This window comes from Bos indicus x Bos taurus, chromosome 7 (assembly GCF_003369695.1).
Source record: "Bos indicus x Bos taurus breed Angus x Brahman F1 hybrid chromosome 7, Bos_hybrid_MaternalHap_v2.0, whole genome shotgun sequence".
NCBI lineage: Eukaryota > Metazoa > Chordata > Mammalia > Artiodactyla > Bovidae > Bos > Bos indicus x Bos taurus.
Genome location: NC_040082.1, coordinates 48,961,169 through 48,986,860, shown reverse-complemented (window position 1 = coordinate 48,986,860; position 25,692 = coordinate 48,961,169). Strand labels below are relative to the sequence as shown.

At 53.8% G+C, this 25,692-nt stretch overlaps 1 protein-coding gene and 1 long non-coding RNA gene across 3 annotated transcripts in view; one reads left to right on the top strand and one right to left on the bottom strand.

Moving 5' to 3' along the window:
* The window catches only part of NDST1 (N-deacetylase and N-sulfotransferase 1), an 88,136-nt gene that overhangs the window by 1,544 nt on the left and 60,900 nt on the right, over nt 1-25,692 (top strand). The window lies entirely within an intron of this gene.
* Nucleotides 7,491-11,348, bottom strand: LOC113895155. Its single transcript, XR_003511768.1, has 2 exons — nt 9,450-11,348; nt 7,491-8,712 (listed from the first exon to the last, which is right to left on the bottom strand). It is a non-coding gene; the product is annotated as an uncharacterized LOC113895155 (long non-coding RNA).

The window sequence follows — 25,692 nt, the reverse complement described above, 5'->3', positions numbered from 1 at the left end:
CTAATTGCCTTATATACTTCATCGCGTTTAATTCTACCACGTGACTATCAGCAACATTTTACAGAGGGGCAAACTGAGGCACAGAAATTGGGAAGGTTACACAGGTGAGAAACAGTGGAGCTTGGATTTGACTCCCCTCCCCCAGCCTGAGTCTCAACTACAGGGCTCTATAAGATATGCTGTAACTGATCTCATTTTCCTTTGAAATTATCAGGACACCCTCGGCCTTTCCCTTACCCCCAGGTGTTGCTCCTGCCTTGGTTCTTATTATTGTGGGGGGCTGGAGCCTGGGCCTGGCGCTGGATAATGGTCCAAGTTCTGTTGCTGGCTGGGACCATGGCAGCAAGTCGCTTGTCGTGCGGGTGGTGCAGGGAGGTGCTCTGCCCGGCTCTGGCCGGGGACAGCTGGCGGCTGTCTCTTCCCAGCACCCGGGGGACCGAAGAGCTTTCCAACTCCATTCGGACCAGGTCACTTTCAGATCAGCAAGGGGCAGAGGTAGGGCCAGGAGCGGAGCCCTTGGGGTGATGAGAAACCTATGGCCAAGGGACTTACGTTCAAGGTGTCCTCTGGTGTGACTCATTGGCAGGGTCCTCATTGCAAAGGTGGTGGGCTGCTTTGGAGCCCCAACCCCAAGCGTCCTTGAGGATAGTCATGAAGGGTGGAGTTTGAGCCCATGTCTCGATTGCAGAATTCTCGTGGAAACTGCATGGGTTTCTGAGCCTAGAGGACCCTGTAGGCCCTCAGTAAATAGCCCAGGAATGAATGTGGGGTGGCCTAGACTTTGACTTGCATAAGTGCTCTGTGCTAGCCCAGTCTTCTAGTGGTGGTACCATTCCATGACTATGGATCAGGCTCTGAGCAGGGACCTTGAGAAATTTATTTAAAAATGGAAAACAAATTGCTGGTTAGTAAATGACATATTAAAACAATAGAGTGGGAGTAGATAATGAATAAAGTTTTGGGGAGAGGAAAGTTTGTGCATTACTGTTCTAACTGCTCCAAGGGCTGTTCCAGCACTGAGTCTGGGATTTGCAGTGTCAATAGGCTTTTCCTGGACCCTGAGAGTAGGGGGTCGTCTTGGACTGACAGTTCATTGCCAGTTTGTAGGAACAAGACTTCTTAGCTAGACTTTAAGGGCACTCAGAAATGTGGGGGATTGAAAAGAGTCCTGAGGGATGGGAATGACCCTTGGTGTGTGGTCAGATTCTCCTTGTCATGATCAGAACAAGAGAATCAACAGGTGAAAGGAGAAGAAGCCAGCAAGAATGAAAAGATGGATGGCGAATCTCCAGCCACAGGGGTATGCAAAGACAGTTTTACAATCACAAGTTGAGGATGCGGTTAAAGGTATGAAATCATAGGCTGGGGGTTGACCTAGGGGCAACTGAGAAACCCTGCATGTGAGACACTTAGGAATGGACTCTGGTTTTTGCAGCTTAGAGCTTTCTCTGCCCTGGGCTGTGGACCTGCGTGACCCGTCTTGCAAACTTTGAGGTCAAAAACAGGCCTGTAAGTCCCTGGAGTCTGGGCAGACTTCTGCTGGCTTGGGATTTGGTTTAGGATATGGCTTGAAATATCTGGACTGTTTGGAGAACTTGGACATTCTTTACTTGAAATGGAACGTTCGGGTAATTTGTTAAATATGTATGGAAAATGTGGATGGGGGTGACTGGGAAATGAAATGGGGTGAGGTGCTGCTGCTTTCTGACTGGAGAGTCTGCTAATCTGATGGGGGAGGGAAGGCAAGGATCAAGTGATGGCGAAGAGGCAGGATGTGATCAGTGATAGATGGGCTTTGGAAGGTCAGTGGAGGGGAAAAGCTCTTCTGGTTATTAATGTCGACAGGGCTTCCTGGGGGAGGAAGTGCTTGTGAGGGTGCAGGCAGCGAGAAGGGGGGCAGTGGGAGGCAAGATCAGGTCATGGGGAGCTTGCAGTATCTTGCTCAGGAGTTTGGATCTTATTCTGTGGCTGGTGGAGAGGACAGAGGGTTGTAAGCAGCTCATTGAGTTGGTGCCTGTTACTGTGTCTTGTGCCAGGCTCCTTACAGACGCTTCATTGAAATCTCACAATACCCCTGCAAAGTAGCTGCTTGCTGCTCACCCCCAACCCCACCCCATCTTCAGATGAGGAAATGGAGGCTCAGAGGGGTTGAGTCACTTGCAGACCTGTGATTGAGCCCAGGTTTGAACTGTTTCTGCCCTCTTGTGCTGCTTCTCTTGGGCATTTGGCTGGAGATGGTGGCAAGACTGGCAGGGTTGAGACCAGCTCAGAGATGATGCTAATTGTGGTCCAGCAGAAAGTTGACCGGAGTCTGACTCAGGCCACAGGATGGACTGAGAGGGAAGGAGGGGGAGGCTACAGGACTTTGTAGGTGCCTTGGGGATGGCGTCATCACAGGTGGCCTAAGGTTTGGGGAAGGACCCATAAGTGGCCGTGTCACTGCTTTCAATTCCCTACAGGGCTGTCTCTGGGCAGAGGGCATAATCTTGTCCTGTGTGGCTCTCAAAGGCAGAGACAGCACCGAGGGTGACAGTGACACTAACGGGCATAAACTGCCTGGGAAGACAGCAAGGTCCCGTTGCTGACAGCACGCAGAGAATCTGGAGAGGGTGCAGAAAGCATGTGCCAGGCCGGTCAGGCCTGGGTGACTTCTCTCAGTTCCCTTTTCACCCGAGAATCTCAGCGTTTAGGGTGTGCTTGACCCACTTCCACTTCATTTTTCTCATTGCTTTTCAGAACTGCCCCTTCTGTGCGTTTCTAGAAGTTCCTCTGCGGCGCTCTGCCTGGGAGAGCCTTTGCCCCATGGAAACCCTCAGCCCAGCTGCCCTTTCGGAGGCCCCTCAGGATTTCTATCTAGATCAGCCACCAAAGCCTGAATTGCCAGGGCCTGTGGTTTCACATAGACTTGGAACCTTCTGCCTTCCTTTCTCAGTCTGTGAAATGGGTTCAGTCTGTCTTTCCTCAAATATGAGGAAATAAGGCTGAATCATGAATCAGGCTGACTCAGTTAGGGGTTGGTTTGAAAGTGAGGAATGGATGGGGTGGGATGTGTGTTGAGGGGGCCAGGGGTATCTGCCTCCTTCCCCTCATTAGAGGTTAAAGTAGAGTCTCCCAGTCTCAGGGCTCACCAGCCAAGGTACTTTCTTCTGCCTGCGGGGCTGTCACAAAGCTCTGTCAGCTTCAGCTTGGAGGTTGGGAGCTTGGAAGAAGGGGTGGATGGGGGTGTTTTGGACTGTGTGGTGTTGGGGGTAGAGTCAGTCTGTTACCAAAGGGATTATAGAGGTCCCCAATGGCTCAGCGAGCGGTAAAGAATCTGCTTGCAGTGCAGGAGATGCAGAGCTTTGGGTTCGGTCCCTGGGTCGGGAAGATCCCCTGGAGGAAGGCATGGCAACTCACTCCAGTATTCTTGCCTGGAGAATCCCATGGACAGAGGAGCCTGGCAGGCTACAGTCCATGGGGTCACAAAAGAGTCAGACATGACTGAGCGTACACACACACACAGCCTAATGCTCTTACCTCAATGAAGAAAAGTTTGTGTCCAGTTGCCTCCCGCACCTTTTTATTCCTGCTTGTTTTATTTGTTGATACAGATTGGATTAGTCTAATTTTAAATGTGCACTGCAAATGAACACTTATTTGAGGGCCAGGCATGGGAGGTGGGTGGCTTGCTATGTGACCACAGTGCCCTATCTCCCAATCCCCCTTGACCCTCACAAAGAAACTGTCCCCTTTCCCTCCCTGTGTGCCCAGTCCCTTCCTGTCTCCACATCTCTGCTCACAGAGAGGACGCTGCTCCCCAGTCACTTCCGCTCACCCACCCCAGAGTCCCTCCCCAGCCAGTACCCAGCTCCAGCAGAACCTCTTTCTAAATCCACAGAGCTGGCACTGCCTGCTGCCTGCTTTCCATGCACAGTCTGTTATCTGGGCCTCTACAGGGACCTTCATACACCTGGTTTTGAATTCTGGCTCCTTAAGGACATGTCTCCTCTCCTCCAGGCTCCATGCTCTGGAGGCAGTAGCTGCAGGCAGCCCCTTTCTGCCCCAGTGGATTTGGACAGCTTTGCACAGTGGAGTCAGAAGTCCCAGGTTCACGTCCCAACTCTGTCATTGTTAGCTGTGGAATATAGATCACATTATCTAAATCTCTCTGGGCATGGTTTTCCTCAACTGCAGAATGAGGATAGCAATAGTCCTGTTTTGCGGGGAGATGGTGTAGATCTGTGCCTGACCCAGTGTCAGAGCCCAGTAAGTGGGAGCTGTTCGGAGATAACAATGGTTATCATAATTATTGTGAGGTGATCTCTCTTTCCAGAGATGAAGGGAAGAATCTCTGGGGTTTCTAAGCTTTCTGTCTAATGACTTGAGGCTTGTATGGATGAGGAAACTGAGACTGGAGAGAGAGGGCAATTTGCATGGGGTATGGCAGCTGCCCGTCTCATTCTGGAAGCCTCGCAGGATCTCACTCTCTTGGTTACATCTGATTTTCCTTTTTTTTTTAAACTAACTTTATTTTTTACTGTCCTGGGTCTTCATTGCTGCACAGGCTTTTCTGTAGTTATGGAGAGGGGGGGCTCCTCTCTGGTTGTGGTGTGTGGGTTTCTCATTGTGATGGCTTCTCTTGTTGTGGAGCACAGGCACGAGGGCCTCAGTGCTTGCATCTAGGGGACTCAGTCATTGCAGTTCCTGGGCTCTAGAACACAGGCTCAGTAGTTGTGGTGCATGGGCTTTAGTTGCTCAGTGACATATAGGATCTTCTCAGGGGATCGAACCTGTGTCTCCTGCATTGGCAGGTGGATTCCTTATCTCTGAGCCACCAGGGAAACCCGTTCTTCTCTTCTTTCATCATTGAGATGCTCAAGTTCTATAGTCCCAGCCTCCTCCTTGGTGGCCCTGTTGAGTGGTACCTGAAACTTGTGCCAGATGGATTGGCCCAGCTGGCAGGCCTCCTGACCGCCCTCAAGACCAGGGGCCCATACCCTAGACTGCAGGCCACTGTGGAGGCTGCAACCTCTGTAGGCCTTCTGCCCAGCCTCTCTGTGCCCCAGGAAGGGGGAGAAGATGGTGGCAGGGAGAGGTGACCTGGGCTGGATCTCAGGGTGGGCTGACGGGGACACACATTGAGAAGAGGCTGGAAACCAGGCTCTGGAGCAGGATAAGCTGGGTTCACATCTCTGCGGGGCCACTTCCTACTTGGTGGGACCCTGGGCGAGCTGTTGTAGGTTCTCATCTGTACAAAGGGGATAACTGTCCTCATCTCACGGCATTTAGAAAGAAAACACAAGGAGGATGCTTAGCTGCAAGCCCAGGCCAGAATAGATATGGTTATTGTAGCTGATGATGTAGCTAATGACCAAGGACCCCATTTTCATTCTCGCAACAACAGAAGGAGGTGGGCACTGTTATCACCCCCCTTTAGCAGATGTGGCGACTGAGGCCCAGCGAGGTGGGTGACTTGGCCTGGAGAGGTTCAAACTTGGCAGGTCTGTCCTTGCTGTCTGGTAGTTTCTGAGGAACTGCTCCGGTCAGATGAAGCTGACTTGCAGGAGGCACTGGAGATGCGGAAGCAGTCTGAGCTGGCCAAGATGGAAAGGGATGTGTCTGGAGGTGTGGAGCAGAATCCTGCTGCTCCTCGCTGAGAAGTAGTGGAGACCTGAGAGGTCTGGCTCCATGAGGCGTAGCATGGATTCTCTTCACTTGTGGGCCGGCCAAGGATGGGCCTGTCAGGGCAGGTCTGGGGTGGCGGTCGGTAGAGGTTTGCTGTGGTTATTACGCAGCCACCTCTGGTTTATGCTGCCTGCCCAGGCAGAGGCCAGGTGAGGCGAAATGAAAGTCGTCCTCGCAGGGCCTTCTCTCTGGCTGCACCGTCTACCCAGGTCCCCTTTCTCCTGCCCTTACCCTGGGCAGCTCCTGCTAGTGTGTTTACAGGACTGTTAGCATCACCTGTTCACAGACGCTTTCCCTTATTCACCTGCATGTTAAGTCAGTGGTTCTCAAAGTTGGTTTCTGGACCATTGGCATCAGCATTACCTGGGAACTTATTAGAAATGCAAATTATCCAGCCCCACCCCAGACTTACTGAATCTGAAACTGATGAGTTAGGGAGGGGGGAATCCAACAATGTAAGTTTCTCAGGTGATTCCGATGCATGCTCACCTTCCAAAAGTACTTGGTTGGGTAATTAAAAAAAAAAAAAATTGATGCTTCTCTGGGCTCTGAACGTATACAGACACCAGCAAATGCAGGGGACCCAAAGGAAAGCCCAGTTTCTCTCTAGCCTGACTTCAGAGAGTCTCCATCTTGGAACAGCTTCCTCTGCCTGGGAAACAGTCTTGTGCCACATGTTTACAGGAGACAGTGCCGGGGCCACTTGGGAGGTTGGGGGACTTGCAGGTGGCAGACTCTGTGGGTGGCAAGGATGGGTGCCAGGGATAGGCTGGCTGACTGTGTTCTAGCACTGGGGGCAGAGAGTGGTTCCTGCTGCAGAGAAGGGTGTGTGCTGGGGTCGGGGGCACATGCATGCATGTGTGGTCACAGTGACCAGATGCGGTCCAAGAGGGCCACGAGGCCTTAGCTGTTACCAGTCCAATGGTTTTAAAGTGTCTCAGTCATTTTAATGATGGTGATCGTATAATTGCCACTCACATTTGTGGAGAGCTTGTCAATGCTTGCTAGGCACATCCATGTTATCTCTGGAGTAATCCCCAGAGTAATCTTATAAGGTTGGCATCATTATTGGCCCCATTTTACAGATGAAAATACTGAGGGCACATAGTCATAGGTGGTAGAAATCTAGGAATTTTATTGTGGGGGCCTTAGAAGCATGATCTCCTTGGAAGAGAGGCTATGGAGGATTGTTTTGGTGTGTTTGTGTAGCAGGCTTTATAGAGCTGCATTCTATCATAGGAGTAAGTCAGGCTTTACTGAGGAGGGGTGATGGGATTGTGTGGGGGTGGTTAGGGCTCAAGCCTCCAAATCATGGCCTCCACTACAGACACTGTCATTCTCCCTGTCTCATGGATGGGCCATTTGAGGCTCAAAGAGGCGCTGAGCTGAGTTCCAGGCCCCATAGCTAGAGCAGGAAATAAAATCAGAGAGAAAAAACCCGGGTCTCCTCTGGTTTTAGCAGGAGGGTTTGGGGAGTTGTGATCAGAGAGCCCAGTGTGCACCCTGCTGTTCTCATCTGCCTCCATGTCTTTGGGTGCAGTGCAGGAGCATCCCTGACACAGTATAGGAAACCCTTCATCTCTCAGTGGGGAGCAGGGACCCACACAGGGCCACCCACCGTGTCAGTTCTGACCAGGGGAGGCTTTGTTTCCTGAAAACTGTCCCTGCCCCCCACCCCTCCTTTGGCAGGCTGGGTAGCCATAGCCCTCAGGCTGGCCCAGACCAGTGCTGGGCTGGGGGTAGAGAAGGGTGTGTCCGGAGGAGAAAGCTGCCAAGGAGGGTGGGGCGGCATCCAAGGGGAAGAACACCAAGAAGCCCAGACCCCAGACGGAAACCAAATGTATTTTCTAGGTCCTGAGAGGATATTTGAAACAATGGAAGTAGAATGGGGGAAGTCAGACTATAAAAAGGGCTTCTTGATATCCTTACAGGAAAAAAAAAAAAAGTCTTTAGGTTTGACTTTTGTTTCTCCGAAGGATGTTTATGTAACTTCCTGAAAGCAGGATCCCAAGGCTCTGTGAAATTTGTCCAGTGCTGCTGTTTATAGACTCGGGGCTGTGGCGCTGGGTAGGACTTGATACGTTCGTCTTCCCACTTTATAGTTGGTGAAACTGAGGCTCTGACAGGTGGGGGTGCTGCCTGAGGTTGCACAGTGAGGCAGCGGGAGACTTGGGACGGGAGCCCAGGTCTTGCAGTACCTTGTAAGGGGCAGTTGTCGTCACCTCTTGCTCCCATGGCACCAGCTGGCCTGGAGCCCAGTGGAGACTGTGGAGGGTCCCCTCTTGGAAACAGAGCCGCTAGATCCTGGGCAAGGCCAGGTCTAACCTGTAGACAGGTGACCCATTGAATGGTGACTCTCAGGGTGGGGAAGCATGGTGGTAAGCTTGGCGATGCCACCCCCGTCCAGATGCTGGGGCCCAGCTGTGCACTGTCTGCCTAGCAGCTGGGAGCTGTGAGTCACTCCCAGTGGGTGCAGAGGCGGGGGCTATTGTATATCGTGATTCATTCTCTTCTCCCAGCCCTGAAGAAATGACTAGGCCCTGGGCCCTAATGCATGCCCACGCCTGTGGACTAACGTGGCTGTCCATCTGGGCTCCAAGTTTAGAGATGAGGGGCTCAGAGAGCCTTGGGGAGTCCCCTTCCTCCTCTTCCCCCCAACTTTGGAGTATTCCATGCTTTGGATCCGCTTTGCTCCCCAGCTCAGGGCTGTGTGAGCCCCTCAAATCTCCTGCAGTGTTTTGTAGGCATTTCTGTGGATTATTTTTCTGCAGAGAGAATCTGTAGGTTTCATCAGGTTGTCAGAGGACTCGGTGGCCCCCAAAGTGCTGACAGGAGGGCAGGGGGCTGCATGCATGCCCTGAGGGCTTGAGAGAAGGAAGCTGAAAGCCAGTATGGTTCTCGCAGAAAGTAGCCTGATGGCAGTGTAGTTTCATGGTTCGTTGTGTGGTCTTGGAGGCCACTGTTGGGTTCTGAAAACTGGCTCCTCCTCTGAGCCAGCTCTGGCATCACCTTGGGTAAGTTAGTATGCCTGTGCTTCAATTCCCCCATCTGTAAAGTGGGAAAAATGAGAGTAGTTATCTACAGGTGTTGTGGACTTTTTATATAAGATAAAGATAATATGTGTAAAGGATTTGTGCTCTGCCTGGCACAAAGTAACCACTTGGTTAAAGTTTGCTGTTATTATCAGTTTCAGCTTTGCTGCTAATTTGCTGTGTGATCCTGTTAAGTGCCTTATCTTGGGGTCTTAGTCTCCACCCACAGCTCTGTTGGGCTTTTCAGGAGCTGCGGGGCAGGGTTGAAAAGCAGCAGTGGGCAGGGGGAGGCGGGGGAACCTTCTGCATCCTGGGTCTCCCCAGCCCAGGCCCTCACAGGTGCCTTGAGGCAGGATTATGTAACAGGTGGGGCCTGGCCAGGCAGGATGGGATTCTCAGCCTCATTTTGTCCTCCATTGTCTCTTCCTCTCCCTTCCCCCCCACCGTGGGGCTGTTACATTAGCTGACCTGTTCCTCAAGCTCCAGGGATGAAATCAAACCCGTGCTATTCTGCCACCGACTGGTTTAGTTAGGAGGTTTGCTGGGCAAGTGGCCCCTCCCGCGGCCACCTAGGGACAGACAGAGATGATGCCTCTGTGCTTGCTTTGGGGATGGAGACCAGGATTTCTTTTTAGGGGGATGGGCAGGCTATAGGCTGGCGGGTGGTGCCCTTGACCCATGGTCCTTATGGCTTGAATTGGTACGCCGCCTGCCCCGCACCCCGCTATGACTCCCTCCCCAGGAGTGACCTACCCGTTCCTGCAGCCCAGCGCCAGGCCTCCTCTCCCAGGAAGCCTTCCCTAGTATCTCGGCTACAGGAAGCCGCCTCTTCTGAGCTTTGCATTCTGTTCTCTTTAAGAAAACAGAGGCCGCAGACTGGCAGGCCACATCCACCCCAGGGGCAGATTTTACTTGGCCCACACCAAATATTGGGCTAGTTGCCAACAGGAGATTTTACGTAAGATCTCAACTTCTGGCTTTACTTCAAAAATGAGAAGATTGTAAAACTTTGAGCCTAGTTCTCCAATGGCCACTACTGGAGATGCAGCACGTAAGCTCCACTTTGCCCCATCCCTCCCAAGCCACTTGGCACACTTGCACAGTCTTTCTAGCCTCCTAGGCATCTGAGTTTTCGACCCTGTCCTGTAGGCACGGCTGGCTCGCTCTCCTGTGCTGTGGTATGGTGCCCTGTCTGTCAGCTTTGTGGGCTCTTTGAGGGTGGTGGGGGGTAGCTGACACCTCTCTCTGTCCCTTCAAGCACTGTGCTCAAGCTCAGGACTGCATACACAGCAGGAGCATAATAAATGTTTCCCTTATGAATGAAGGCGGGGCATTGCTGAGCCTCACCAGCTGTGAAGATTCCATTTAATGGAAGCCTCTGGATCAGCCTGCCCCGTGGCCTGAGAATCCTCCTCCCAGATAAGCTGTGACTGCTTAGCCACTGACCCCGGCAGCTTCTTAAGCTGGGGATAAACAGTCACTCAGAGAGTCATCCCCATGCTGCAGTATAAGCAAGGAGAGGGACATTTCCCCTGCAGCTGTCTCCACCTTCCACTCTCCCCCAGGGCTTGGAGGAGCTTCGGGGCAGAGGGAGGCTGGGATCAGCAGCCTTTGGATGGCATCAAGTGCAAACCTCTGCATCCTGGGGAGATGGGAGATGGTGGGGGAGAGTCAGTTCAAGTGTTTACTGGACTGGGTTTTCCCTCCTTCAGGCCTTTCTCTGCTTTATTCTTCTCCTAGAGAATGTGCTTTAACCCCCAGCTTCTTTGTTCAGCTATCTATCTGTGTAAGGCTTATTTTACTCTCTTAATGGAAATCCTAACCTTCCCTGGAGACCAGCTAAGATGTCCCCTTTTGGAAGAGGTCTTAGCTGAGAGGTCACAATTGTTCTGGGTACAAGAAAAATCTGGGAAGCTTTTTTTTTTTTTTTAAAGAAAAAAAGCATGCAGGTTTCTGACCCTCATCTTTGAGTCCTTCAGTACAGAGTATAGTATCCCCCTCCTAGAGGATTTAGATGCGAGGCTCTATAGACATGCCTTGAAGACCCTATCTTGGCTTAGGGAGCCCAGGGCTGGAAGGGTGGACCTCTGGGTATGTTTGTGCTATGTGACATCTCGTGCCCCTTTCCCTTTCTGGGCTGCTTGTTCACCTTTTGTGCACTGACACACTGGGCTCCTCTGGTGGTTGTGACTGAAAGTGTCTAGAGCACCATCCTGGGAGAGGTTCACGGGGGGATCTGGGCAGGTGTCAGAGTCTGGGCCAGGCCCAGAGGGATTCAACACTGCTCAGGTGACAGACAGCTCAGGAGAGGAGGGCCCTGATGGCAGGGGAGGAGGCAGGCTGGAAGCCCGGGTCCCAGTGGGCAGGGCCTGTGCCCAAGAAGGTTGGAGGACTGTCCTGGGCTGCCAGTGACCTGGCCACAGGCTCAGAGGTACCTCGCTGGGTGGTCTGGTGGCAGACAGGCTGAGGCTTCAAGCACAGGCCAGCAGAAGTCATTTACAGGTGGGTACATCAAGATACGCGGAGGGAGGGACATCCCCTCCCTCCCACACGTCTCATGTGGTTATGTGGAAAGCCAGGCTTGGACCCAGGTCTTCTGACTCTCAGGCGAGGATCCACTCCTCTGTCCTCACCTCCCTCCTCAGGGTCAGTGCCAGCCCCCCCCCACCCCCCCCCCCCCCCACCCCCCGAGCTGGGACAATCATCTGGTTGTCTGTGACAACCTCGAGGCTTGGCCTGGAAAAGCGAAGCCACCATCGTCATAGCCACCCTGGAGGCATGAAACCGGTTGGGTGTGCAGATTACCCCTCAGACATCCTCCATCCCATTTTTTTTTCATTTTTCCTTAAACTGTCTCCAATGGGCCAGCTGCCTCTGTGCCCGTTTCCGCCTGGCACTGGGATTCTTGCTCTTTATTCTGAGAACAAAGCTTCCTTCTGAAGGTCCTCCTGCTGACAACAGGAGAAGGGCAGGCGTGGCACTGGGCCTCCCTCCTCCACCTCCCCTGGCTGGGGGCCTGGGGCAGCCTTTGTCAGATGCCAGACCCCGGCAGCACTGGCAGGCTGGCGGGGGGGAGCCCAGCTGCAGCCCAGTCCGTGTTCCCGCTGGGATGGGAGCTGCCCCATGGGCCCAGCTGTCAGACCCAGAAGTAGCCAGAAGAGTGGGCACAGGCATCGATAGGGACCAGTGTAAGTCCTGTTCAGGTTCAAGGAGTTACTTGTTCCAGGACTGCCCATGTGACAACTGTCAAGATTCCAGCTGGTACAGGCCGAGTCTCACTTCACCTCCAGGCTCTCCTGGTCTCCTCGGGGCTGAAGAAACCAACAGATGCTCAGATGAGGGCAGTCATAGTCCTTCCGCCAACACATTTTTATTGAGCATCTACTTTGTCCCGGGCACTTTTCTGGGCACAGCAGTGAACAAACAGACCGGTCCCTATTTTGGACTTGGGGGTGACATTCTAGTGGTGAGAGTGAGTCAACAAACTGATGAATAGTGGCTATTAGTCAGGTGGCCAGAGTGCCTGCCACAAAAACAAAGCTGTGTTGAGTGAGTGGCTCTGCTGTGTTAGGGGTGGGGGTCATGGAAAATCTCTGGTGAGGGGACGGGAAACTCCAGGAGGGAGCTAGGGAGCCACAGGGTGTGTGGGGAAGAGCATTCCAGGCAGAGGGCGCAGCTGCGCAAGGCTTCGCGGCAAGAGGGTTTGGGATGTGCTTGAGGAGCAGAAGACTGGCGTGGGGAGGGGCAGAATGAGAGCGGCCCTAGGAGGAGAGGCGGCCAGCGCGGGCCGGGGAGGACCGCCTAGGACCTCTTGGGCCTTCCAGAGGACTTTGCTGTTGAGTCTGAGTTAAGGGGAAACTGCTGAGGGGCCAGGGCCGGGGCCGAGGGCTGACTCACGTTTGCGGGCGGGGAGAAGTCAGGAGGGTGGAAGCAGGACATGGCCAGGCCGGGAGGGAGCGAGGTGTGACGGTGGCAGTACAGCTCAGCGTGGCAAGGGGTCGGACTCCGAATGGGTGTCTCAGGATGGTGTGCTGATGGATCAGATGGGGGGCGTGGGAGGAAGAAAGTGTCAGCGGCAAGGTTTCTGGTCTGAGGGACTGGAAGGACATTTATGGAGATAGGGAACGCTGCAGGATGGCAGGTTTAGGGAGAGAAATGGAGATTTCAGATCAGATATGCTAGTTAGGGGCACGCCTGGGGGAAGGGAGACGCACGGGTAGAGGTTTGTCCTGGGCATTCCTGTTGTTGGAGGGGTGTGGGGGTGCCCTGGAGGACCTTCCAGACTCTTGAGAACCTGTCTGTAAAAGCAGCATTTTCTGGGCCTTTCATGTGCTTTTTCTTTCTTTGTAAACCTGCTCCTTTCTCCCCCTTCCTTCTGGACAGAGGAAGAAGGCAGATTCTGAGGGCTCATTGTCTTGGCGGTGGTCCTGGCCTTTCTGCCTGGTGTGTTTCCTTGGGTGGGGGTTCCTCCTAGGGTAGGTGGCGTGGGGGGAGTCCTCGAAGAGGAGGCCAGAGGCCTCAGGCCTTTCCCTGCCTTGGTTACCAACAGAGAGAGGCTTTTCTCTGTGCTTTGGTTTCCCCTCAGGCATATAGAAGTGTTAAGCTGGCCCCAGGGTTCTGAGGGTGGCAGGGAGCACTTGAGTAGGCTGAACTCAGAGGTTAAGAACCTGGCTTAAAGTCCAGTGTGGATCAAGTCCTTGTTCTGCCACCTGGCTGTGAGACTCTGGGCCACTGGCATAACCTCTCTGAGCCTCAGTTTTCTCATCTGTGGAAACAGGCCAACCATAGTACCTGCATCCTGCATCAGAGTTTCTGTGAGGGTTAAACGAGAAAACGCACACAGCCACGGCCTCGGCGGACACCACCCGCAGTGAACAGAGGCTATTAGTAACAGTGGCTGTGCAGTGGGTAAGGTTAAGGGGCTTTAGGTGGTGGGAGCCATGGCAGGCTGTAGAGCAGGAGACGTTCACACGTGCTCTGAGGAGGCAGCTGTGAGTTTGGCTGAACCCCGTCCACCTGCAGGAGTGACAACTGAGGGCCACCCCAATGGACTCTCCGCCCTTCCTTTAACTGGTGGTCTTCACTGACGTGGCGTGGGCAGCTTCTGCCTTGCGCACGTCCCGTGGGAATGGAGGTGGTCATTTTCCCTAAGATCTCCTACAGAACCCCTTGTCTCTGCATCCCAGTGGCTGACCTTGGGGAATGTGAGTGTGGGGCTTTTAGAGGTGGGTGACGTTGAGTGTCCTCAGGTTGTCTGGACAGGATCAGGGCAGGGCAGGCCTGGAGTGACATTCCACTGGGCGCTTGGATGTGACCTCGGTTCCTGGTCTGGGTCCAGCCCGGCTGCTTACTCCACTGGAGCCATGGAGGGGTTGACAGTGGGTGGAATGTGGCCCCCTTAGGACCCACACTTCAGTGGTGCCCAGGCGTGCTGACCGAGCCCTGTGCTTTTGCAAGCCTGTTACCCAGCAGTTGAATCGTGCCAGGACAGCCAAGGACATTTCAGATTCCCCCGTGGCTGGCAGCCAGGCTGTCACCAGGCATTGCTTGTTTTCCCAGGGTCCAAGAGTTTTTCGAGGTGGAGAGGGCTCTGGAGATATTCCAGGGACTTTTCTTAACAGCTGGGTAAATTGAGATCCAGAGAAAGCAGGGCACTTGACCAAGGTCTCACAAGGCCGCCCCCCTCCCATCTGTCACCTCCCTCTGTTCCCATGTGCCCTGCTCAGACTCCTGGCCTCCTGCCTGGACGTTTGTAACAGCCTGCATCTTCTGGGCTCTCCAAGAGCTTTGTTTGTCTTCCTGTTATCCTAATCTCGCCATAACCTGCAGGCACACGTGCTGTTTGAGTGTGTCTGCTCTCCTTTCCCCTCTGGTCCCAGAGCGAGCACAGAGATTCCAAGGGCAGGCCTCAGAGCCAGACTGACTTCCGGTTGAATCTCCTCTCTGCCCCATTCTAAAATGGTGAACCGGGGAAGATACGCCATGTTTCTGAACTGCAGTGTCTGAAATGAGAACAGTGGCAGTAGTTTGTGAAGCTGTGTTGATGGTTAAATGAGATAATAACGTGAAGTGTGGGTGTAACACCGACTCAATGGACACGAGTTTGAGTAAGCTCCGGGAATTGGAGATGGACAGGGAGGCCTGGCGTACTGCAGTCCATGGGGTTGCAAAGAGTCAGACACGACTGAGTGACTGAACTGAACTCAATACCTGCACAGAATGAGCTCTCAGAAACGTTCGTTAGTGGGAGCTCCTTGGTGGTCTAGTGGTTAGGAGTTAGTGGTTTCAGTGCCATGGCCCAAGTTCAGTCCCTCATCAGGAAACTGAGATCTCACAAGCCATGCAGCATGGTTAAAAAAAAAAAAAAAAAAGCCTTTGTTACATAGGCCCATCAGTGCTGGTTGAACTGAAAAGGGCATGGAGGAGTAGACAGAGCTCCAGACCTGAGGCAGAGGGTGTGGGCTTCAAGTTCACTGCCAAACATTGCCTCACTGTGTACTTCTTGGGAAGTCACTCTTCCTCCAGGAACCCCACTTTCCTCATAGCAGAAAGAGGGAAGAAATCCCTGCCATGATCTTAGAAGCTTGTCATGTGATGCCAAAGCAGCATCTGTGAAAAAGCTTTGCATTTGTGTGATGATTTAAAAATGGCACAGTGGTGGCGGTGGTGTGCTGGTGGTGACGAGGACTTTATGGCCACAGTAGTGGACAGCTGGCCAGGCTGGAGGCTGGTCAGTCTGCAGATGCTCAGCACCCACACAGGCTTCCCGTGCCTGCCTCTGCTCCCGCCACCTCCGGCAGCCCGCCTTTTGCATTAGCCTCAGCATTGCACCCTCAAAGACGTGGGAGGTGCAAAGACCCAGTAGCATCTTCTGAGCCGTAGTGAGTTCTGGGTCATCTGGCGGATCCCGTGGAATGCAGGATTACAGCCAGGCCCTGGTTCGAATCTCAGCACTTCCCGACTGGAAGCTTGAGCCAGTTGCTTTACTCCCGTGAGCCTCATTTTCCACATTTGTGAAACGAGGGCTTGATGAAGCAGAGGCCAAGCATATAGGAAAGGACAGAGCACACGGTTACATAGAGGTGTTATACCATGCTTTCTGCCTGGAGCATGGTGCCTGATGGGCTTCTGGATGGCGGGAGTGGCCGCCACTGTGCCCGTTTCTGGGGCTGAGAGGGGAGGTCGGTTATGCTCCCTGCAGAATTGCCCAGCTTGGGGTTAGGTTGGCCCATGGAGTCATCTGGCACCATTCCATTTTACTGGTGAACACAGCAAGGAGAGAGTGCTTGGCTGGGCTCACTGGCAGGTTAGTGGGAGGCTGGGCCTAGGGTGAGGTGAGGGAGGCACTTAGAGGCAGACTGAGAGGAGCACTCAGGTGCCGCAGTGAGACTCCTGGTGCCGGGCAGGTGCCCGCCAGCACCGGAGAGCGGGCGCATGCTGCCTGGATGCCTCGTCCTGGCTCAGCAGAGGACTAGAACACCAGTCTCCCGACCCCAGGAATCAGCCCCCAAGCCTTGGGGGTGTGCGGACACCTGCAGGGTACTTTGTAGAGCCTCACCCAGGCCCCTTGGCCTCTTTAAAAGGGGCCTTGGATAAGTAGTCACCTGCCCGGTGCTGTTTACTCTGTCTCTGCTCTCTAGCTGTCTGTGATCCAGAGAGAGCAAGGCCCTCCCCCTCCCCCACCTGCTGCCCCTTCCCCTGCCAGCTGCGCCTCGTGTGAGCATCGAGCCCTCACCCGGGAGGGGAGGCATGTTGGCAGTAGACTCCTGTCGCGGTGACAAGCCCCAGCGAGTCTGGAGGGACGAGGGCGCTTTCATGTGGGCCCTGATGAAGCCTCCTTGGTATCAGCAGGCCTGGCTGGTACCCACCAGACCTCCAGGAGATTAGGGGGCTTCTGGGTCTCCAAGTGCCTCAGGCTTTCCTTTCCTCTTTGTTGACCCCAGAGCTCCTGGCTTCCCTCCACTCTGGCCACGGGGCCCGGAGGCTTCTCAGCATCCCCCAGGCTTTTGTGCCTCTAGGCCAGTCTCCCCATCACTACCGCTGAGCCACAGGTGACTTGTTATGAGGTGGCCAAGGCTGCTTATCCCTGCAGGAGTTCCTGGGATCACTGCGGGCTGGCAGGAGCTTGGGCCACCCTTGTGGTGTGATGTGAGTAGCCTTGGACAGTCAGCAGTGTCAATCCCCGGACCCTATACGTTCAAACATGTCATTAACGCCCCCCCACCCAACTGCTACTCTTGGAGCCCGAAATTCTATCCTCTCGTGCTCTCCTTGGCATCCTCTAAAAAGGCAGATATGTTCGCAGGTGGATGCTCTTACATGTTTGCAGCTGAAGAGCAAACCCAGGCTAGCCTGGCCCTTGTCCAGCTGCCTATGTGACCATGGCCCAATTGCCTCTCCTCTCTGGGCTTTGTTAAGGCCCTTTTCCGCTCTAGAGCCTCCGCGCTCTGGCAGTTACCCTTCTTTCTCCTCTGTTGGGGTTGGTGGGGGCAGTGACAAGGGCCTAGCAGCTGGGGTGGGGGCCAAAATGAGGCACTTTGACCACCTGCTGGCCCTGTAGGGGCTATCAGTCCTGCTTCCTCTTCATCTCAGGACAGGTGGGGAAACTGAGATTTGGATTGGGGGACGGGCCCTGCTTTGATCACATAGGAAGTCAGGCAGAGCTGCAGTCAGAGCCCAGTTACCCTTGCTGACGGCAAGGGCTCATCCACTCCGGGCTGCCACCCTTGAAAGGAACGTGAGGGCCATCGGCATAGGGTCAGGGACATACTTTCTCCTCTTCTGTGGAAGCCACCTCTCTCAGGGCGGGGGTGAGGGTGCGGGGTCCCTGCCTGCTGTAGGGTCCCCTGGCGTGGGATGGAGTCAGACGAGGCATCCTCTTCCTGAGGTTCAGGATGGTAGGGATTGGTGGCCTCTGGCAAGGGATGCAGTATGGGGGAGGCCTGGAGGCTTCCGGGAATATGGTTGGTGGCGCGGGGTGCCCTCGGGCCACCCCCTCCCAGGGAGGGGACTGGGCTGACAGTAATGCCATTTGTCCTGGCTCTGGGATTAGGCGCGGCTGTGTTAAGTGAGGAGCAGGGAGCCATTACAAGGACACGGCGACATAAAGCGGAGCGGAGCTGAGTGGCTGCCTGGAGCTCTGGTGGGTGCTGTCATTTTCTCCCGGCCTTCCTGCCCCATCTGACCACAGCCTCGTGTGTCCGCCCTCCTGTGCAGTCCTCCCCGGTCTTTCTGATGTGTGCGTGCCCACAGTGTGTTCATGCTCATACCACGCAGGACGGGGCCTGGGGTGCAGCAGTGGCCCCCACGCCTGGCCCTGGGGGTCCTGTCTGCATACAGGACCAGAAGCGGGTACCTCAAGGATCTCCACTACCAGGACTGCCCCAGGGAGACAGCCCAGGGCCAACCTGGCAGACTCCTGACTGAGGAGAAGGAGACTGTGGCTGAGGGGTGGAAAGGACGGGCTCAGCTTCTCTCTGAGCTTCTCCTGACAGCTCAGCAAGTCCACAAATCCACCTGAGGCCAGCAGGTCTGGGAGTTAAAGATTTACCACAGGCCCTGCGGGCGCTGGGGTTGTGAGGTCCCCGGGTGCTCTGACGATACCTTCGTGGCTTCAGTCCTGTCTAGATGGTGAGGATATGGCTTGTCAGAGTCAAAAGGCTGCTGCAGACTTTCTGTGTTCGTTCTTTGTTTTGGCTGTGCCAGGTCTTAATTGGGGCATGTGGGATCTAGTTCCCTGACCAGGGATCGAACCTGGGCCCCCTGCATTGGGAGCACAGAGTCTTAGCCACTGGACCACTAGGGATCCCTCTATGTTCTTAACTTGACTTTTGGGGAGAGGGTCGTTCACAATCTCTGTGAGTTTGTGTGGAATGTGGCATCTGTCTGCAGAGAGTCTGCTGACAGTCTTCATGAGATTCTCAAAGGGTGCCGTAACCCCCAGAGGTCACAAACTTCTGATCTAATCTGTACCCCTTGCTGTCCAGTTGAGGAACAGGCTCAGAGAAGGAAAGATATTGCCCAGAGGGAGCCGGTGGACACACTGGGATGCTGATGGTACTCCAGGCCCATGTGGAGTTTGCTACTTCCTCCAGGAGTTGGAGGCCCCCATCCCATCCTGAGTACACATGTTTCTCAGGATCTGTCCAGGGGTCATATGGCAACCTGGGATGGGCAAGAGAAGGTGGGCAGGGGCTGGGGTTGGCCAGCGTTTCCCAGCTCCCCTGCAAGGCTGGCAGACGGGGAGGAAGGAATAACGGTAAACTCGTATGTACTTCCTTGAAAGAAAACGACGAATAACTGAGATCACGGTTGGGCGGTGCTTGCCGTAGTATCTGGTGTGTAGCAGACCTGTGAGGCATGCTGGTCCCCATGATCCTTCGAGTTGGCCTTGTTAACTCAGATCTCCTGCTTCTGACCCTCACCACCCAGCTCTCCTCTTCCTCAACACGAGGCCTCTGCCTGGGGCATGGAGGCAGCCTTCCTGTCTCATGTTGTGGGTTCTCTGCCTGTCTGGGATGGGGCAGGGGATGGTCAGGACCCTCAGGCTGAGGTCCTGCCTCTCTGGGGACCTGTGGTGCCTCATCTGTCCATGAAGGAAGGCTTTCCTGTTGCTAGGGATGCCGATCAGCCTGCATTGAGGCAACTGGGGCCGGTCACCTGCAGGGAGCAGGAACCTACCCGTCCCTGTGTAGGTTCTGGGCTGCAGATCTAGTTTAGGAATGGTGTGGAGTGCTGGGCAGCTGCACAGAGGCTGGGGCTCCAAGTGGGCCGGCTTCGGGTAGTCCTAGCTCTGCCCTTGCCCAGCTGTGTGACTTTGAGTCAGTTGCTTCATCCCCTCTCTGAGCATAGATTTCCCCTCTGTGAAGTGCACGTATCAGTGACACCACCTCTCAGGGTGTGAGGATTGGGTGTGATGAATCAGGGGAAGCCAGCGTCTGGCTGGCAGGGTACCAGGAGTTCAGTCAGTGTCGGCTGCCATCAGCGAGGGAGGTTAGGATATTTGCAAAGAAATATCTTACTGTTTTTTTTTTTTTTTCTTTCCCCCAAGTGCCAGTGATCCAAGCCTAAGAGAAATAGCTGGGAATGAATTTGACTGCATAGATGGATTTGGGCGTTGGGTGGAGACAGCCCTATTTTGAGGAGCTCTGTGGGCTAATGAAGAGCGTACTCCGTGAGGGTCCTGCCCGCCTTGGTTTGCCTGAGAGCTCCAGTGGGGCCAAAGGGCAGCTGCTCCTGCGCCCTCTCACTCCCCACTTTGCTGCCCTGCTGTCTTGTTTGTTTGCTCAGTAAACCCTATTTTCAGAGCTGGTGCAAAGGTAGACTCTCAACTCAGGCCTTGCGGAAGAAAGACAAATTCTCAACAAGTAGGAGGTCTTGGTTCTTGAGATTTTTGTTGGGCATTCCCCTCTGGGGAACCCAGAACAGATCCCAGGTTGGGTGCTGGGGAGTGAACCAGTGCTTTATGGTTTGTTTGCTTGTTGATTGATGCGTGATTTGTGGGTCTGCTTGCAGGCAGGATCGTGAGAGGCTGCTTTTGATGTTAAAAGACACATAAGATGCTTGAAAACAAAAACAGAAAGTGCAGCATTTGAAGGGAACAGAGGACGGGGTGTGCAGGCGCTGGCCTGTGTCAGCTGTCCTCAGTGGACTTGGAGGGCACGTGCTACTGAAGGATGGATGGGCTGGGGAGATTCCCAGTTGCCACTCGTTAGCAAGCCCCAGACTGCTCTGGGCCTTGGTTTCCTCATCTGTCAAATGAAGGGAATGTTGTTCATAGTGGTGTAGTGAGGGGTAAATAATAGCATGTAGTACAGGCATATCATGTCTAATACATGAGAGTTCATGCTTTAATACGTTTAGCTTGGCAGTTCCTTGTAGCAGATTGAAAAAGGGAAAGGTCATTGGCAGGGGTTCTTCACTCTTATGTACCTACCATGGGTGGGTGATCACTTCTGTCTTGGAAAGCTTTTGGTGAAGTTGGGGCCCAGTGTGCTAGTCTTGATTGCAGCTGACATCTCTGGCACATCAGTCTGGCCCTGCATGCCCTGCCATGGTACAGGGCAGGAGAGCTCATCCAGGACTTCTGAAATTCAGAGCTGGTAGAGTCAACTCTCAGCTGAGGCTGGCCTTGGAGGAGGATGTGTAGGCTTTCTTTGTGGATAAGAAAATGGGCCAAGGCAGGTGGGGGTGGGGCAGGCCTGGCAGGGCAACCCGAGGTGGTCCTTTCATCTCTCTGGGCCTCCGTGTCCCCGTGTGCTCACTGCAGGGTGGGCCATACACTCTGCAATCCTGAGACCCTTCAGCCAGACTGCCGACCGTCCCTTGGTGGCAGCCGTGGACTCCAGGGTGACGGATAGGCAGCCCTTTGGCCCCCAGCCAGGCGGCACTGCGGGGGCTGTGGGGGGTGGGGCGTGCGGCAGATTCCAGCAGAGGAAGGGATTTGCTTCTGGTCTCGGCCTCCCAAGGGTGTGATTGCGCCAGAGAAACTCCTGCACAGCTGGGAAGCAAATGTGAAGGATTTTCTTTGCTATACATGTGGTGGGTGGGGCAGGCTGGGGCAGGGTAGCTGGTGGAACAGAGTGACTGTGGGGTGTGGCTGGGTAATGGGTGGTGGTGTGACTGTGCTGGGGGTGTGACAGGCTGGGAGGGGCCGAGTCAGCTGTGGGGAACGGCCCTGGGATTGCGTGTGGGGCTCCCAGTGGCCAGCCAGCAGCCACTTCTCCTCCCTGAGGCTGAATGCCCATTCACATACTTTTGAGCCTGTTTGCGGGCTCTCCCCGCACTTCTTCTCAACTCCCCACCCCATCCTTGTGCCTGTGGCCCAGAGGCCCCTGTTGACCCATTTGAACATCTCAGCACCATGTAAGGTTGGTTGGCCATTCATGTGCCTGTGAGTGTGGAGGAAGTAGGGGGCATGGTCAGGAGTGACCCAGGCAGGAAATAAAATCTGGGCTGGGTGAGCGTGCGGGGCTCTGGGTCCTGGCCTCCATTCAGCCCGCAGCAGCAGCAGCACGCCAGAGACCTAGGACCGTGGAGCCCAAAGGCTTGCACCTTCAGTGCCCAGTGCCCTGCTTGGTACCTGTCGGGGCTCGGTAGGAACCAAATGAGGAAGCAGAGAATGGATCATCTGCTTGTTCCCGACTTCCAGTGTGCGCCCAAACCTGACCTCTCTTCCTGTTTCTGGATCCACTATCAATTTGATATGTGGTCTTTGGCCAGTTCTTTCTTGAGTTTCAGTTTCCAAATCCATTAAGTGAATAATCATCTTGTTAGCCTGTAATCACCATGTGCCAGGCACTGAGCAGTTTTACACAGATCATCTCTCTCAGTCTTGGCAATAGCCCTGCAAGATAGATAAGTAGTATAAACCCCATTTTACGCTGGGGAAACTGAGACTCAGAGAGGTGGAGAGATTTGCACAAAGACCTTTAACAAGGATGCTAGCAGCTACTGCATCACTGCCCCGCAGATGTTTGGGATGACACAGCATGATGCATGCAGCTCTTCATGGGAGGCTGCTGCACATGGAGGCAGCAAGTGCACAGGAGCTGGGTTGTTAGGTGCACTTCACCGTCAAAGGCTCAGGGGGCTCTTGGTCTCACTTCAGAGCCCACCTGTCCATCCAGGGCAGAGCTCAACCTCCTCCCCAGTCCTCCTCTCTAGACAACTTGGTTTCTGAGAAGTTCCTTGTAGCTTCTGCCTCTTTTCTCTTTGCGTCCTAGAGAGGATTCTGGGGGCACCTGAGCATTTTGGAGTGGGGGGTGGGGTCATGAGTGACTTTCAACAGAGCAGTGGCCACAGTTACCGTGGTATTTCCCGAAAGTGCAGCGTTGCCATGGCATCTCCATGACAACCAGAGCATCTCATTCATTATCCCCAGCACCTTGGCAGGGAAAGCTGGGCCTAGGGCTGAAAGAGCACAGTTGGAGGCTTGGTTGAGGGCTTGGTAGCTGAGGTCCCCTCATGCTCTCCCCTGTCCCTGCCAAGATTCCCCTATAGGCTCTGGAGCCATCACCATTTCATGGGGTTTGGGTTCAGATTTCATTTCTGCCACTGACTAGCTGTGTGGTTTAAGTGGCTTAACATCTCTGAGCCTTATTTTCTGCAACTGTAAATGTGAATGACAGTATTAGTTGTAAGGATTAATTGAGATAAGGTATGTAAAAGTGCTTAGCACACTGCCGGGCACAGGTCATAAGTTCCGGTCCTGCTGCCATCTGCAGGCTCCAGGGTACAGAGCCATGTGTAGAAACACTCAAGTCTGCTTCTCCTGGACTGCATGCTCGGGTGTGCTCAGGGGTTGGTATGTGTGTGTGAGTGTGTGCACTTAGTGCTTAATTGCTCAGTTGTGTTCCGGTCTTTGCAACCCTTTGTTGCTTTTTACTTTTTATTTATTATTTTATTTTTGGCTGTGCCGGATCTTCGTTGCTGTGTGTGTTTTTCTCTAGTTGTGGTTTTAAGGGGCCACTCTCTAGTTGTGGTATGAGGGCTTCTCATTGTAGTGGCTTATGTTGTTGCGGAGCATGGGCTTTAGGGCTTGCAGGCTTCAGTAATTGAGGCATGTCGGCTCAATTGTTATGGCTCCCTGGCTCTAGAGCACAGGCTCAATAATTGTGGCACACAGGCTTAGTTGCCCTGACTGTGGGATATTCCCAGATCAGGGATTGAACCTGTGTCTCCTCCATTGGCAGGTGGATTCTTTACCACTGAGCCACCAGAGAAGCTCTTTTTGTGACCCAGTGGACTGTAGCCCACCAGGCTTCTCTGTCCATAGAATTTTCAGGCAAGAATACTGAGTGGATTACCATTTGCTTCTCTGGGGATCTTCCTGACCCAGGGATTGAGCTTGCATCTCCTGTGACTCCTGCATTGTAGGTAGATTCTTTACTTGTTGAGCCATCAGGGAGCTAAATGAGGGAGGGAGGTCAGCTATGGGACTGTGTTCACCCACCTGAGGCCGGAGCTTGAAGTATAAGCTACAAAGGTAGCCAGTGGGTGTGCATGCCCCATGCTGAGTTCAGCCATTCAGTCGTGTCCAACTCTTTGCGACTCCATGGACTGTAGCCTGTCAGGCTCCTCTGTCCGTGGGATTTCCCAGGCAAGAGTACTGGGGTGGGCTGCCATTTCCACAGGCGTAGTGTCACTAAAACGTGTTTTGTTTTTTAATGGACTTTTTCTTTTTTATTTTGCCACACCATGCAGCGTGTGGGATCTTAGCGCATCAACCAGGGATTGAAACTGTGCAGAGTCTTAATCACTGAACTGCCAGGGAAGTCCCTCAAATGTGCTGTTTTTCAAGAAGTTGGAAGTTCTTTTTTTTTTTTTTGCCAGTAAACAACTTAGTCTTCTATTTGCCTAAGGCCAGCTGTTGCAGGCGCTGAGGCCCCAAGACTTCCAGAAGGGATGAGGGGTGGGGTGGCGAGCCATCCTGCCTCCCAGCTGCTGCCTGCCCCATCCTGCTTCCTGCAGGAGATGGGAGAGTGGATGAAGTGTACCCTTTTGCCATCAAGTATCTCCTCAATTTTGTGTGTGTGTCAGTAGCTCAGTCGTGTCCAACTCTGCCACCCCATGGACTGTAGCCCATCAGGCTCCTCTGTCCAAGGGATTCTCCAGGCAAGAGTAGTGGAGTGGGTTGCCATTTCCTTCTCCAAGAAGTTGGAAGTTCTGACTTTTATATGAAATCTCCTGATTTTAAGATGCTGATAGCTAGTCTCAAAGAAAAATGCTGTCAAAGAATTTTGTATCCTGTTTTTGCTGGGGGGTCCTGGTTCTCAGCTTCTATGCTATAGAGTAGGGATGGGGCGGGAGCCCGAGGAATGGGACGTGAGGGCAGGAAAGGGGTTGGTGGGTGGAGATGACTTCAGAGACATGATGATATTGGAACTGGGGTCTTGAAGGATGAGTAAGTGTCCCAAGGGGTAGGGGAAGACATTCCAAGCAATGGGAACTTCATTAACAAAGGCCTAGATGCATGACCAAGACTGGTGACTGGTTGGGCGAGGCTGGAGTTTAGGAAAATGGCTGGTGATGTCGGCAAGGCCCAGGCAGGCCCAGGGCAGGAGGGAAGTGTTGAGGCCTCAGCCCCTAGATGTCCCTGAGGCCTGCGTGGCTCCACAGAGGTTTGAAAGCTTTGGTTGGCATCCCTTGAGCCACAGGAGTGCAGGAATTCAGGCAGACATGAAGGGCCTTGGATGGCTGGTGCCAGGCCCTTGAGGGGTTGCAGTGGGGGCCGCACTGGAGGCCCCCGTGGCCAGCTCGATGGTGGTCAGCGATTTGCCAGGATACTCGGCCTTCTCTGGGGCCAGGGGCCAGTCGGTCACCCGCTTTCCCCCTTTACCCTCTCTTGGGCTTGAGCTTTGCATGGCCTTCTCTCTAGCCTTATGGCTTCTATATGGCCTCTGTTCATCCATCCAGTTCCCCAGCAAGGCATGGCTCCTGAAAGTGGGGATTTGGGATTCCAAGGGCCGTTAGAGACTTAGAGAGTGCCCGGAGCTTCACGGTGCTTTGTGGGCTCAGGTGTTACCCACGTTATGAGTACGTTAAATAGGAATACATGAAAACAGCAGCTGGGCCTTCCTCAGGGTTGTGTGCCAGGCTTGACACTTCCTATGTATCCACTCATTTAATTTTCACAACTTCGGAAAGTATGTCAAGTTTTCCAGTTTTACAGATTAGGAAACTGGGGGCACTTAAAGAACTTGCCCCAGATGACACAGTTACTGGGTGGTAGGGCTTGGGTTTAAACGAAGCTGCCTAGCTCTAGTCTGCTCGTTAAGCTCTATTGACCTAGGGCTTTAGGGGTTGGAGGCCCTGGGTTTGGACTATGAAGTTGTTGCAACATTTCCCAGCATACGTGCATTTTTTTAAATAGGGAAATGTCTGATTCCCACAGGGGTCGGTGACCCCAAGACGCCTGAGACCGCTGGTTGTGTCATTAGCACACATGTTGAAAGGCTGTTAATGCAACAGGCTGAAGGCCGGTGACCAGAGCACC